Source organism: Oncorhynchus masou, chromosome 29, assembly GCF_036934945.1.
Source record: "Oncorhynchus masou masou isolate Uvic2021 chromosome 29, UVic_Omas_1.1, whole genome shotgun sequence".
In the NCBI taxonomy this organism is placed as follows: Eukaryota; Metazoa; Chordata; class Actinopteri; order Salmoniformes; family Salmonidae; genus Oncorhynchus; species Oncorhynchus masou.
The window spans coordinates 65,524,103-65,537,013 of NC_088240.1; the positions used below are offsets into that span (position 1 = coordinate 65,524,103).

Sequence of the window (12,911 nt, forward strand, 5' to 3'; positions counted from 1 at the left end):
AAAGGACAGATTTCCACCGGTCTAATGCCCATTGCTCGTGCTTCTTGGCCCAAGCAAGTCTCTTCTTATTATTTGTGTCCTTTAGTAGTGGTTTCTTTTCATCAATTCGACCATGAAGGCCTGATTTGCAATCTGAACAGTTGATGTCGAGATGTTTCTGTTACTTGAACTCTGTAAAGCATTGATTTCGGCTGCAATTTCTGAGGCTGGTAACTTTAATGAACTTATCCTCTGCAGCAGAGGTAACTCTGGGTCTTCCTTTCCTGTGGCAGTCCTCATGAGAGCCAGTTTCATCATAACGCTTCATGGCTTTTGCGACTGCACTTGAAGAAACTTTAAAAGTTCTTGAAATTTTCCGGATTGACTGATTTTCATGTGTTAAAGTAATGATGGACTGTCATTTCTGCTTGATTATTTGAGCTGATCTTGCCATAATATTGACTTTGTCTTTGACCAAATAGAGCTATCTTCTGTATACCACCCCTACCTTGTCACAACACAACTGTTTGACTCAAATACATTAAGAAGGAAAGAAATTCCACAAATTAAGAAGGCACACCTGTTGCATTCCTCATGAGCCTGGTTGAGAAAATGCCAAGAGTGTGCAAAGCTGTCATCTTGGCAAAGGGTGGCTACTTTGAAGAATCTCAAATATAAAATATAACACCCCTTTTGTTACTACATGACTCCATATGTGTTATTTCTTAGTTTTGATGTGTTCACTATTATTCTACTGTAACGGCGTTCTTCTGTTGAAGGAGGAGTGGACCAAAATACAGAGTGGTGGTTATTCATGTTTATTGATGAAAATAGACTAGACATGAAATAACTGAAATGTACAAAACAATAGACAGAAACGTGAAAAAACTATACAGCCTATCTGGTGAAATATAAACACAGAGACAGGAACAATCACCCACGAAACACTCAAAGAATATGGCTGCCTAAATATGGTTCCCAATCAGAGACAACGATAATCACCTGACTCTGATTGAGAACCGCCTCAGGCAGCCATAGACTACGCTATACACCCCACAAAACCCCAAGACGAAACACACCACAATAAACCCATGTCACACCCTGGCCTGACCCAATAAATGAAGATAAACATAATATATTTTGACCAGGGTGTGACATCTACAATGTGGGAAATAAAATTTAAAAAAACCCTTGAATGAGTAGGTGTGTCCAAACTTTTGACTGGTACTGTATATAGAATAATTGAATGTTCAAAGATAAAAATGAACCTTATGGGTATAGGCATATAAGATACTTAAGCCATCATCACCATTATACCTATTATTATAATTTACTACTTATTTATGCATATATTTATTGGATTTTCAAACAGGACTATCAACAGAGTTGGTACATTGCTCATCAAGACTCTGCTCATCAAGACACAAAGGAATACTCCGATTGGAACTTTATTGAAGCTATATGTTAAAAACATCCTAATGATTGATTCTGTACTTAGTTTGAAATGTTTCTTCGACCTGTAATATAACTGTTTGAAGATTTTGTCTGATGTAACGCTGACCAGAATGAGCGTTTTGATATGTATACCAAACGCGCTAACAAAAGGAGGTATTTGGACATAAATAACGGACATTATCGAACAAAAACAAACATTTATTGTGGACCTGGGATTCCTGGAGTGCTTTCTGATGAAGATAATCAAATGTAAGGGAATATTTTTCATGTCATATCTTGTTTATGTTGACGCCAACATGGCGGCTATTTTTACTATTTTTCTGAGCGCCGTCTCAGATTATTGCATGGTTTGCTTATTCTGTAAAGTTTTTTTGAAATCAGACATAGCGGTTGCATTAAGGAGAGGTATATCTATAATTCCATGTTTATAACTTGTATTATCATCTACATTTATGATGAGTATTTCTGTTGAATGATGTGGCTATGCAAAATCACTGGAAGTTTTTGGAACTAGTGAATGTAACGCGCCAATTGTAAACTCATATTTTGATAAATATGAACTTTATCAAACAAAACATACATGTATTGTGTAACATGAGTGTCATCTGATGAAGATCATCAAAGGTTAGTGATTAATTTTACCTCTATTTGTGCTTTTTGTGACTGCTATCTTTGGCTGGAAAAAATGGCTGTGTTTATTGTCGTTTGGTGGTGACCTAACATAATCGTTTGTGGTACTTTTGCTGTAAAGCATATTTGAAATCGGACACTGTGGTGGGATTAACAAGAAGATTACCTTTAAAATGGTATGAGATACATGTATGTTTGAGGAATTTTAATTATGAGATTTTTGATGTTTTGAATTTGGTGCCCTGCACTTTCACTGGCTGTTGTCATATCGATCCCGTTAACGGGATTTCAGCCCTAAGTTTTAAGTAAGCAGACTAACATACATGTCACATTATTTGGAAAGGACCTGTAGCCCTGCTCTGTCAGTTGGGAGTAAAAAGAGCTAGATGCAGTTTGTATTTGTACCTATGGTGGAAATGGCTGTGTAAAAGTGAAAAGGTGAACCGAGATGGGGGACAAGCAACAAGACAGTGAAAAGGTAAGTGACAAGCCAGATATGTTTACGATAGGTTATATTAGGCTCGGTGGGGGTGTTGTGCTGAAAAGCTCCCCCTGCTAGAATCCCCCCATCATGTGGACGTGCACGCACTCAATTCTTCATTGCTGTGACTTGCTTGCTAGTTGAGATTTCTGACCACGTTCGGATGCGTTTCATTTGATTTTATATGTCGGTTTTATCACTGGGGATGCACTAGTAATGTCTGCAGTTTTCAAGTGTAATAGTCTATAAATAAATCTCTTTGCCAAAATTCATCATCTCTCCCATGTCTTATTCGACTAGTAGATGGTCCGAAATGTTTATTGCTTGCCTACGTTTTACTCCCTTCTCAATGGTTAGTATAACACACATACGTTCATTATTAATTTCAGTTGCCTATCCTGATGTGAAGTTTGTTCTATAGAACGTATTTGACTCTGATGTGGGCCACAGAAAGGCTTCAGAATCATTTTGGTAGCTCCTGTTGACCAGTAGTGTGTGATACAGAAAGCAAAACTAGAGTATAAAGAAACATACATATTTATTTTAGAAACATTTTGTAATGTTTAAGAAAATAATGATAATACACAAATATTATCACACAATAACACAAAAACATCACAGAAAGTTAAGTTTGTTAACAAACATTAAATAAGAAATACACATTTTGATTAGAGGTTGACCGATTATGATTTTTCAACGCCATTGCCGATACCGATTATTGGAGGACCAAAAAAAAAAGCCTTTCCCGATTAATCGCCCGATTTTTATATATATATTTGTAATAATGACAATTACAACAATACTGAATGAACAATGAACACTTATTTTAACTTAATATAATACATAAATAAAATCTATTTAGTCTCAAATAAATAATGAAAGATGCTCAATTTGGTTTAAATAATGCAAAAACAGAGTTTTGGAGAAGAAAGTAAAAGTGCAAAATGTGCCATGTAAAAAAGCTACCATTTAAGTTCCTTACTCAGAACATGAGAACATATGAAAGCTGGTGGTTCAATATTCCCAGTTCTTCAATATTCCCAGTTAAGAAGTATTAGGTTGTAGTTATTATGATGCGTCAACTATTTCTCTCTTTACCATCTGTATTTCATATATTTTTGACTATTGGATGTTCTAATAGGCACGTTAGCATTGCCAGCCTAATCTCAGGAGTTGACAGGTTTGAAGTTATAAACAGCGCTGTGATAAAGCATTGCTAAGAGCTGCTGGCAAACTCAGTAAAGTGCTGTTTGAATGAATGCTTACGAGCCTGTTGCCGCCTACCACCGCTCAGTCAGACTGCTCTATCAAATCATAGACTTAATTATAATATAATAAACACAGAATCCAGGCACTATAATTTCGAAAACAAAACCTTTATTTTTTCAGTCAAATACGGAACCGTTCCGTATTTTATCGAACGGGCTGCAACCCTAAGTGTAAATATTGCTGTTACATTGCAGAACCTTCAATGTTATGTCATAATTATGTAAAATCATGGGAAATTAGTTTGCAACGAGCCAGTTGGCCCAAACTGTTGCATATACCCTAGTTGCAAACTGTTGCATATTTTGCTAGTTAATATTGCCTGCTAACCTGGATTTCTTTTAGCTAAATATGCAGGTTTAAAAATATATACTTCTGTGTATTGATTTTAAGAAAGGCATTGATGCTTATGTTAAGGTAGAGTCGTGCAACGATTGTGCTTTTTTCGCGAATGCGCTTTTGTTAAATCATCCCCCGTTTGGCGAAGTAGGGTGTGATTAGATGATTAATGAACAGGCACCACATTGATTATATACAACGCAGGACAAGGTAGTTAAACTGGTAATATCATCAACAATGTGTAGTGAACTAGTGATTATGCGAAGATTGATTGTTTTTTACAAGATAAGTTTAATGCCAGCTAGCAACTTACCTTGGCTCCTTGCTGCACTCACAGAACTGGTGGTCAGCCTGCCGTGAAGTCTCCTCGTGGAGTGCAATGTAATCGGCCATAATCAGCATCCAAAAATGCCGATTACCGATTGTTATGAAAACTTGCCGATTAAGCGGTCTACCTCTAATTTTGATATTTGCATAATAAGATATAAAATGACAGTAAATCATATATTTAAAAAAAAAAACAATAAATAACATTTAAAAAATATTGGAAAGCTACAACAGCTCGACTGAACATTTATTCCACTTTTTATGGAAAGTTTTCCAGGTGATACCATCGCCTGGAACTCAAGCCTAACCTAGTCCTGACAGGCAGCGCAGACATAATCCTCCAATGATGTTATGGTTTTCATACAGGACTGGTGGAACCATCGTGGGCAGAGGTCACAACCGATCTGAAATTTATGATGAAAAATGTTAATATATTTAAAACATTAAATACATTTTCTTGAATTACAATCATTTTATTATCAGAGAAAGTGGATGATACTACTTCCAGAAATATTACTGCTTATACAAATTCACACTCCTAAAAATGTGCCTTTAGAAGTGAACAAGCAATTACCCAGATAGTGTCTTCCTCATTATTGTCCACCTCCCCACAGAAGTGGCACAGTTGGCTCAGGTCATCTAGCAAAACATAATGTCAAGTAGTTTATACATCTTTACATGTATTTTTCTGAGCAAACAGGGAGCAGGGAACAAGGGAATAGTAAAGGTTTCTTGTAACATAATTATTTAAATACATGTGTTTTAGTGGCCATCTAGTCAGAAGTTGGATCAAAGATAACCTTGAAAAATCCATATAAATGTTTTTTTTTATCTACAATTATATTCAATTAGAAATTTAACATACCAGTGTTTTGGAGGAGAGTGACTGCTATTTCTTCTCTCTTTCAGAACAAATTCAGCAAACTGGGGAAAAAAGTTTGATGGGCATTTCAGTTTTCCCCAACAAAATGATGTTACACCTAAGCTTATAATTCTCAAGTATACAACGACACAGCTATAATATAATTTGACAGCTCTGTTTTGCCTTTTCGTCAGTATACTTTCAGTAGGTTAATTGTACATTACTTATACTCTAATACTTAGTGTCAAGGCAAAGACCCCACAAGAAGTAACATCTTGTTGGCATGGGTGAGGAAGGGCACCACACGCCCATCTGGAGATATTACACCCCTTCTCTCTCAGGAATGATCTGAACATATATGTTAATACAAGTACAGCATTTTGAAACACTTTATTGATTACAATATAGAGATTAATAACAGAGGGGAATCTGAGAATGCAGGTATTCCAGCAGGGTGTGAGTTGTAGTAGTCAAATCTGGAGCTGACAAGGGCTGGAATGTAAATGACATGTGATCATCTCGGATTATCTAACATCTGAGAATGGGCAGGCATTCCCTCGGATGAAGAGCATCTCAGTCTTGTTGATTATGTGCTGTCATCCAGGTGGAAATGTCACCTGCATATCTGATGTGGGGAAAAACACAAGAGATAAGTTGAGTGTCCTGTGAATATGTTTATGTATATGTACTGTACATGTGTGTGTATGTGTATACATATATTTTATTTTAATTTCTATTATTATTGTCATTATTGTGTTTTGTGGTTGAGGGGTGGGGGTGGGGGGTGTGGGGGGAGCTGATGGAGATGGTGGGGGTGGAGGTGCTGGTGGTGGCCTATTGAGGGTCGAAGGGACATATTGGGGAGAGGATTCTTTATGGAGGCACATTCAGTCAGTTTTGTGGTTGGGGGTGGGGGTGGGGGAAGGTTGATGGGGATGGTGGAGGTGCTGGGGGTGGCCTATTGAGGGCGAAGGGACCTTTTGGGGAAGGGATTCTTCATGGAGGCACATTCAGTCAGTTTTGTTTATTATATTATTATACATTTATAAAAAAATATCTTATTTTTTTCTATTATAATAGTTTACTGGGATTATGGACATGCACTCATGTTGACATGATTTGAACTTAATTTTTTGCCCAGAGTACAAATTTTTGATTTATTGTTATTATTATTTTACTATTACTACTCTAACTACATTCTTAAAAACTAAAACAGAAAAAAAGTGTATTTTTTTTAGGAAAAGCCATAAGAAGGAAAAGCACGATGGGATGGTGGAATGAGGGATGGGTAGAGGGAACAGTAGAGGGCTCTGAAAAATATTATTGCTGAAATAACCACTTCCTTTTGTGACTAGAGTCTAATACTTCCCGTGGCACATATCAGAGGGCATGATAGGTCACCAAAAATTATTCTGAAATGTGCCCCCCCTTCTAATTTCCTTAATTTTGTGGCTAGAGTCAAATACTTTTGTAACGACGTTCTTTGTTTGTCGCAAGAAAGTCGGACCGAAATGCAGCGTGTTGGTTACTCATGTTTTTTTAATGAAACAAATAACGATTACAAGAAAATACTGAGACAAATACAAAACAACAAAACGGAACGTGAAACCTATTACAGCCTATCAGGTGAACACTACACAGAGACAGGAACAATCACCCACGAAATACAAAGTGAAACCCAGGCTACCTAAATACGGTTCCCAATCATAGACAACGAGAATCACCTGACTGATTGAGAACCGCCTCAGGCAGCCAAACCTATGCAACACCCCTACTCAACCGCAATCCCAATAACTAAAAAAACCCACTACGAAATACAACAACATAAACCCATGTCACACCCTGGCCTGACCAACTGATAAACGAAAACACAAAATACTAAGACCAAGGCGTGACAACTTTCTGCGGCAAACATCAGTCAACTACTTTCTATAGAACAAACTTCACATCAGGATAGGTAACTGAAATGAATAATTAATGTGTGTGTGTTATATTAAACATAGAGGAGGGAGTAAAATGTAGGCAAGCAATAAACATTTCTACTAGACAACACTACTAGTCGAATAAGACATGGGAGAGATGACGAATTTTGGCAAAGAGATTTATTTATAGACTAATACACTTGAAATAAATAGCCAAACTGAAAACTGCAGACATTACTAGTGCCTCCCCCGCGATCAAAATGACATAATGAAACGCAGTCTAACGTGATCAGAAATCTCAACTAGCAAACAAGTCGCAGCAATGAAGAATTGAGTGCGTGCGCGTGCGCGTTCACGCAAGGGGAGGGGCAAATTCAGTCAGGGGGGAGCTTTTCGACACAACAGGGGCACAGTGTGACAACACCTGGTATGTGGTGGGATTCATTCCTGCACGAGCCACATACAACACTGAATAGTGTTAGCGATCACTTTGGATAAAAGAAAGCATCTACTAAATCAGTGGCCATATTATTATAGGTGTCTGGCATTTTGTAAAGTCAGTCTATCTACCCATTCATAATTGATTAACTAATACCTCTCTTGTGATCCTCCAATGACCTACATAAACAGGCCAGCAGATGGCAATAAGCACCAGAGGAGTGACTCCTGTTGATGGAGGACAAGGAGGGAAAGATGGGAAAATCTACCCAATTCTAGTCTGTCTTAGTTCAACCACAATCAGAGGAATCTAACCCAGCCCAATTCCTATCAGTGCAACCTGACCCACCCTTAGGGAAATCTAATCGAGAGAAACCTACACCAGACCAACCTATCCCAGAGCAACCCAAACAAGAGACACCCAAACCAGCACAACGTAACCCTGCCCAACCACCTACAGGGCATCAAAACCCAGCCACGCTCCCTTCAGTCATCACCAGATCAGCCAGATCAGTCACCTCCACACCAGTCATCACCAGATCAGTCATCTCCACAACAGTCATCACCAGATCAGTCATCTCCACAACAGTCATCACCAGATCAGTCATCTCCACTACAGTCACCACCAGATCAACCAGATCAGTCATCTCCACAACAGTCATCACCAGATCAGTCAGATCAATCATCTCCACAACAGTCATCACCAGATCAGTCATCTCCACAACAGTCATCACCAGATCAGCCAGATCAGTCATCAGAGTAATCTCCAGACAAGGAAAAACCTAAGAAAAAAGGAGGTCAAACAAACTCACCCTTCTGACCTGGAACATAGACGGCCTGGACCTGAACGATATCAAGGAACGTCTCTCAAAGCTACTGGACTACCTGATCGAGTGAGTCACATCAACATACAACACATTTCGTCATATAGTCTTTAGGATGAGATGTTTGTGTGTCATTCCCATAACCCACCCTCCCACTGCGTGGAGAGAAGCTGTGACTAATCGGAGGGAGACAGTCGTCACAGTTAATGAGATTTTGGCCCATTGCTTTTGAAGTCTGTCCTAGATTCATCTTCGGCACAATTTTCTAATTCCCTTTTGTCACGGAGTAAATGCTTTTTACCCTCCCTGTTAAAACTGCACATATACATATAAACCTTTATTATCCATTGCAAACAATGTTATTGTTTTTCATTAATTGTCTGGTCAAGTCACAGAACAAAATGATATGTTTACAAGTCATTAAACAACATCTTAAGCAGTGAAATAGCGTTGTGTTGATTTCTCATGTTCTTTCTGCCTTGAAGGTACCATCCTGACATTGTGCTACTGCAAGAGGTTATTTCACCAATTTTACCAATTCACCAATATTTCATCAATTTACCAGGTTTTACAGTGTGTTATTATGTTAAGATTAAGTCTATGATTTGATATTTGATAGAGCAGTCTGACTGAGCGATGGTAGGCAGCAGCAGGCTCGTAAGCATTCATTCAAACAGCACTTTCGTGCTTTTGCCAGCAGCTCTTCGCAATGCTTCAAGCATGAAGCCATATCATCTGTTGCCGGGTAAGCAATATCATTCTAAATACATTTTCAGTCATTATAAATAGAGGTCGACCGATTAATCGGAATGGCCGATTAAATAGGGCCGATTTCAAGTTTTCATAACAATCGGAAATCGGTATTTCTGGACACCGATTTGGACGATTTGATTATTATTATTTTTTACACCTTTATTTAACTAGGCAAGTCAGTTAAGAACACATTCTTATTTTCAATGACGGCCTAGGAACGGTGGGTTAACTGCCTTGTTCAGGGCCAGAATGACAGATTTTTACCTTGTCAGCTCGGGGATTCGTTTTTACAACCTTCCGGTTACTAGTCCAACGCTCTAACCACCTGCCTTACATTGCACTCCACGAGGAGCCTGCATGGCAGGCTGACTACCTGTTACACGAGGGCAGCAAGAAGCCAAGGTAAGTTGCTAGCTAGCATTAAACTTATAAAAAACAATCAATCTTCACATAATCACTAGTTAACTACACATGATTGATGATATTATTAGTTTATCTAGCGTGTCCTACGTTGCATATAATCGATGCGGTGCCTGTTAATTTCTCATCGAATCACAGCCTACTTCGCCAAACGGGTGATGATTTAGCACTGTCGTTGCACCAAACCTAACCATAAACATCAATGCCTTTCTCATCAATGCCTTTCTTTAAAATCAATACACAAGTATATATTTTTAAACCTGCATATTTAGTTAATATTGCCTGCTAACATAAATTTCTTATAATTAGGGAATTTGTGTCACTTCTCTTGCGTTCCGTGCAAGCAGTCAGGGAATATGCAGCAGTTTGGGCCGCCTGGCTCGTTGCGAACTGTGTGAAGTCCATTTATTCCTAACAAAGACCGTAATTAATTTGGCAGAATTGTACATAATTATGACATAACATTGAAGGTTTTACAATGTAACAGCAATATTTAGACTTAGGGATGCCATCCGTTAGATAAAATACGTAACGGTTCCGTATTTTACTTGAAAGAAATAACGTTTTGTTTTCGAAATGTTAGTTTCCGGATTCTACCATATTAATGACCAAAGACTCATATTACTGTGTGTTATTATGTTAAGATTAAGTCTATGATTTGATATTTGATAGAGCAGTCTGACTAAGCAATGGTAGGCAGCAGCAGGCTCGTAAGCATTCATTTAAACAGCACTTACGTGCGTTTGCCAGCAGCTCTTCACAATGCTTCAAGCATTGAGCTGTTTATGACTTCAAGCCTATCAACTCCCGGGATTAGGCTGTTGTAACCGATGTGAAATGGCTAGCTAGTTAGCGGGGTGCGCGCTTCAGTCGGTGACGTCACTCACTCTGAGACTTGGAGGAGTTGTTTCCCTTGCTCTGCAAGGCTTTTGGGGAGCGTTGTGTAACGATGCTTCGAAGGTGGCTGTTGTCGATGTGTTCCTGGTTCGAGCCCAGGTATGGGGCGAGGAGAGAGACGGAAGCTATACTGTTACACTGGCAATACTAAAGTGCTTATAAGAACATCCAATAGTCAAAGATATGAAATACAAATGGTATAGAGAGAAATATTCAAATAATAACTACAACCTAAAACTTCTTACCTGGGAATATTGAAGACTCATCTTAAAAGGAACCACCAGCTTTCATATGTTCTCATGTTCTGAGCAAGGAACTTAAACGTTAGCTTTTTTACATGGCACATATTGCACTTTTACTTTCTTCTCCAACACTTTGTTTTTGCATTATTTAAACCAAATTGAACATGTTTCATTATTTATTTGAGGCTAAATTGATTTTATTGATGTGTTATATTAAGTTAAAATAATTATTCATTCAGTATTGTTGTAATTGTCAGTATCACAAATAAATTGTAAAATTCGTCCGATTAATCTGCATTGGCTTTTTTTGGTCCTCCAATAATCGGTATCGGTATCGCCTTTGAAAAATCATAATTGATCGAACTCTAATTATAAAGTCTTGTCATTTGAGATAATTTATAGCTTTTCTTTGGCCAGATGTGGATTATATGACTGTAATTATGTATTTATATGACTGTGTTTATGTTTATCCTTCCTATGTTATGTTGATATGGTCCATCCCAGGTAGTGACAGAAGCTATTTCACTGCCATACTGCTGAGGAAGTCCAGAGTTCAACTTCTGGAGAGTAGCATAGTGAATTACCCTACCACAGAGATGAGGAGAAATCTGCTTATGGCCCATGTAAGAACACTCTCTGTACCTTGCGTTATCTTTTCCTGTCGTCTCTCATTCCATCAAATGTCATTAAGTAATAGAAAGTGTGCACAGATATTCAAGTTACACATGCAGATCTCAAGTTATGATTCTGCCCTTACTCAGTGTGTCACTCTGCTCTCTCTGACCAGGTTTCTTTCCTTGGCCATCCTCTGTGTGTGATGACATCCCACATGGAGAGCATGAAGCCCCAATCCCTGGAACTCCAGAACCAGGTGGGGACGGTGTGGAAGACAATGAGGGAGCAGCTCCAGGACCACAGTGTTATCTTTGGTGGTGACACCAACCTCAACGACTGGGAGGTGAGACAGGGAGAGAGGCAGCGATGTGTTTGACATGTACATCATGTATGTCTGTATGTCTGCAACATGTCTGTGTGTGTTTCCAGGTGAAGAACCTGGGTGGTCTACCTGGGCCAGCCGGAAGACTGCCGGTACACCTGGGACTGTGTCACCAATGACAAAAATGACCTCCCTTTCCCCGCTCACCTGCGCTTCGACCACATCTTCCTGAGGCAGGCCAGCGAGGGGTCAAAGGTCAGCCCAGATGGCATGACCCTGGTGGGCCTGAAGAGGTTGGATGACTGTCACTTGGGTCTCCTCTGCACCTTCGTCATAAAACCTCTCAGTCAAGCAACACCTGAATGATACAAAGGGAACAGTTAGCTGTCCATGTCATGTCAACCAGGAACAGCATAGAAATCTTTGCCCATCTTTATGTACATTGGGAGATTTCGAGATTTCGACCTAGGATTATGGATTATGGGCGCAGCAATAGTGATTAATGACTTCAATTTCTATGTTTGGCAAATGCTGCTGTTCCAAGGCACACTTTTAATTTATTTATCCAGCCACATATTTGTCTGTGCCAACAGGTTATGTATCCTATTCAAGGGCACATTCATACTGTCTCTGGACTTGGAAGCGGAAACTTTGTTGGCTATCCTCCAGGGTACAGTATCTGGCTATTTTCTATCACTGTTTTAAACATCAAAGCAGCATCAAGCCAATTTCACAATAAACTCACTTTGTTCCAGACAATTATTTGTATTGACCCACTTTGATATGACTTTCTATGTGATTTTAATTTGCAAGGTGTAAGCAAAATGCAAGATTATGTTATAATACTTTTACTGCATCAGATGGTTGTTTTAAGCAACAGAATAAGGGGTTGTTAGAACACTCATCTGTGTGTCACGTCCTGACCATAGAGAGCCTTTATTTTCTATGGTGGAGTAGGTCAGGGCGTGACTGGTGAGTTAGTCTAGTTTATATTTTCTATGTGGAGTTTTGGTATGATTCCCAATTAGAGGCAGCTGGCTATCGTTGTCTCTAATTGGGATCATACTTAAGTAGCATTTTCTCCACCTGTGGGTTATGGGATATTGTTTGTGTTTTGAGTTAGTGCATGTAGCATCTCG

General features: G+C 38.9%; 1 pseudogene; it reads left to right on the top strand.

Annotated features, from left to right (window-relative positions):
* The first annotated feature begins 2,512 nt into the window (after positions 1-2,512).
* On the top strand, positions 2,513-12,138 carry LOC135519692 (tyrosyl-DNA phosphodiesterase 2-like; annotated as a pseudogene).
* The last annotated feature ends 773 nt before the right edge of the window (positions 12,139-12,911 follow it).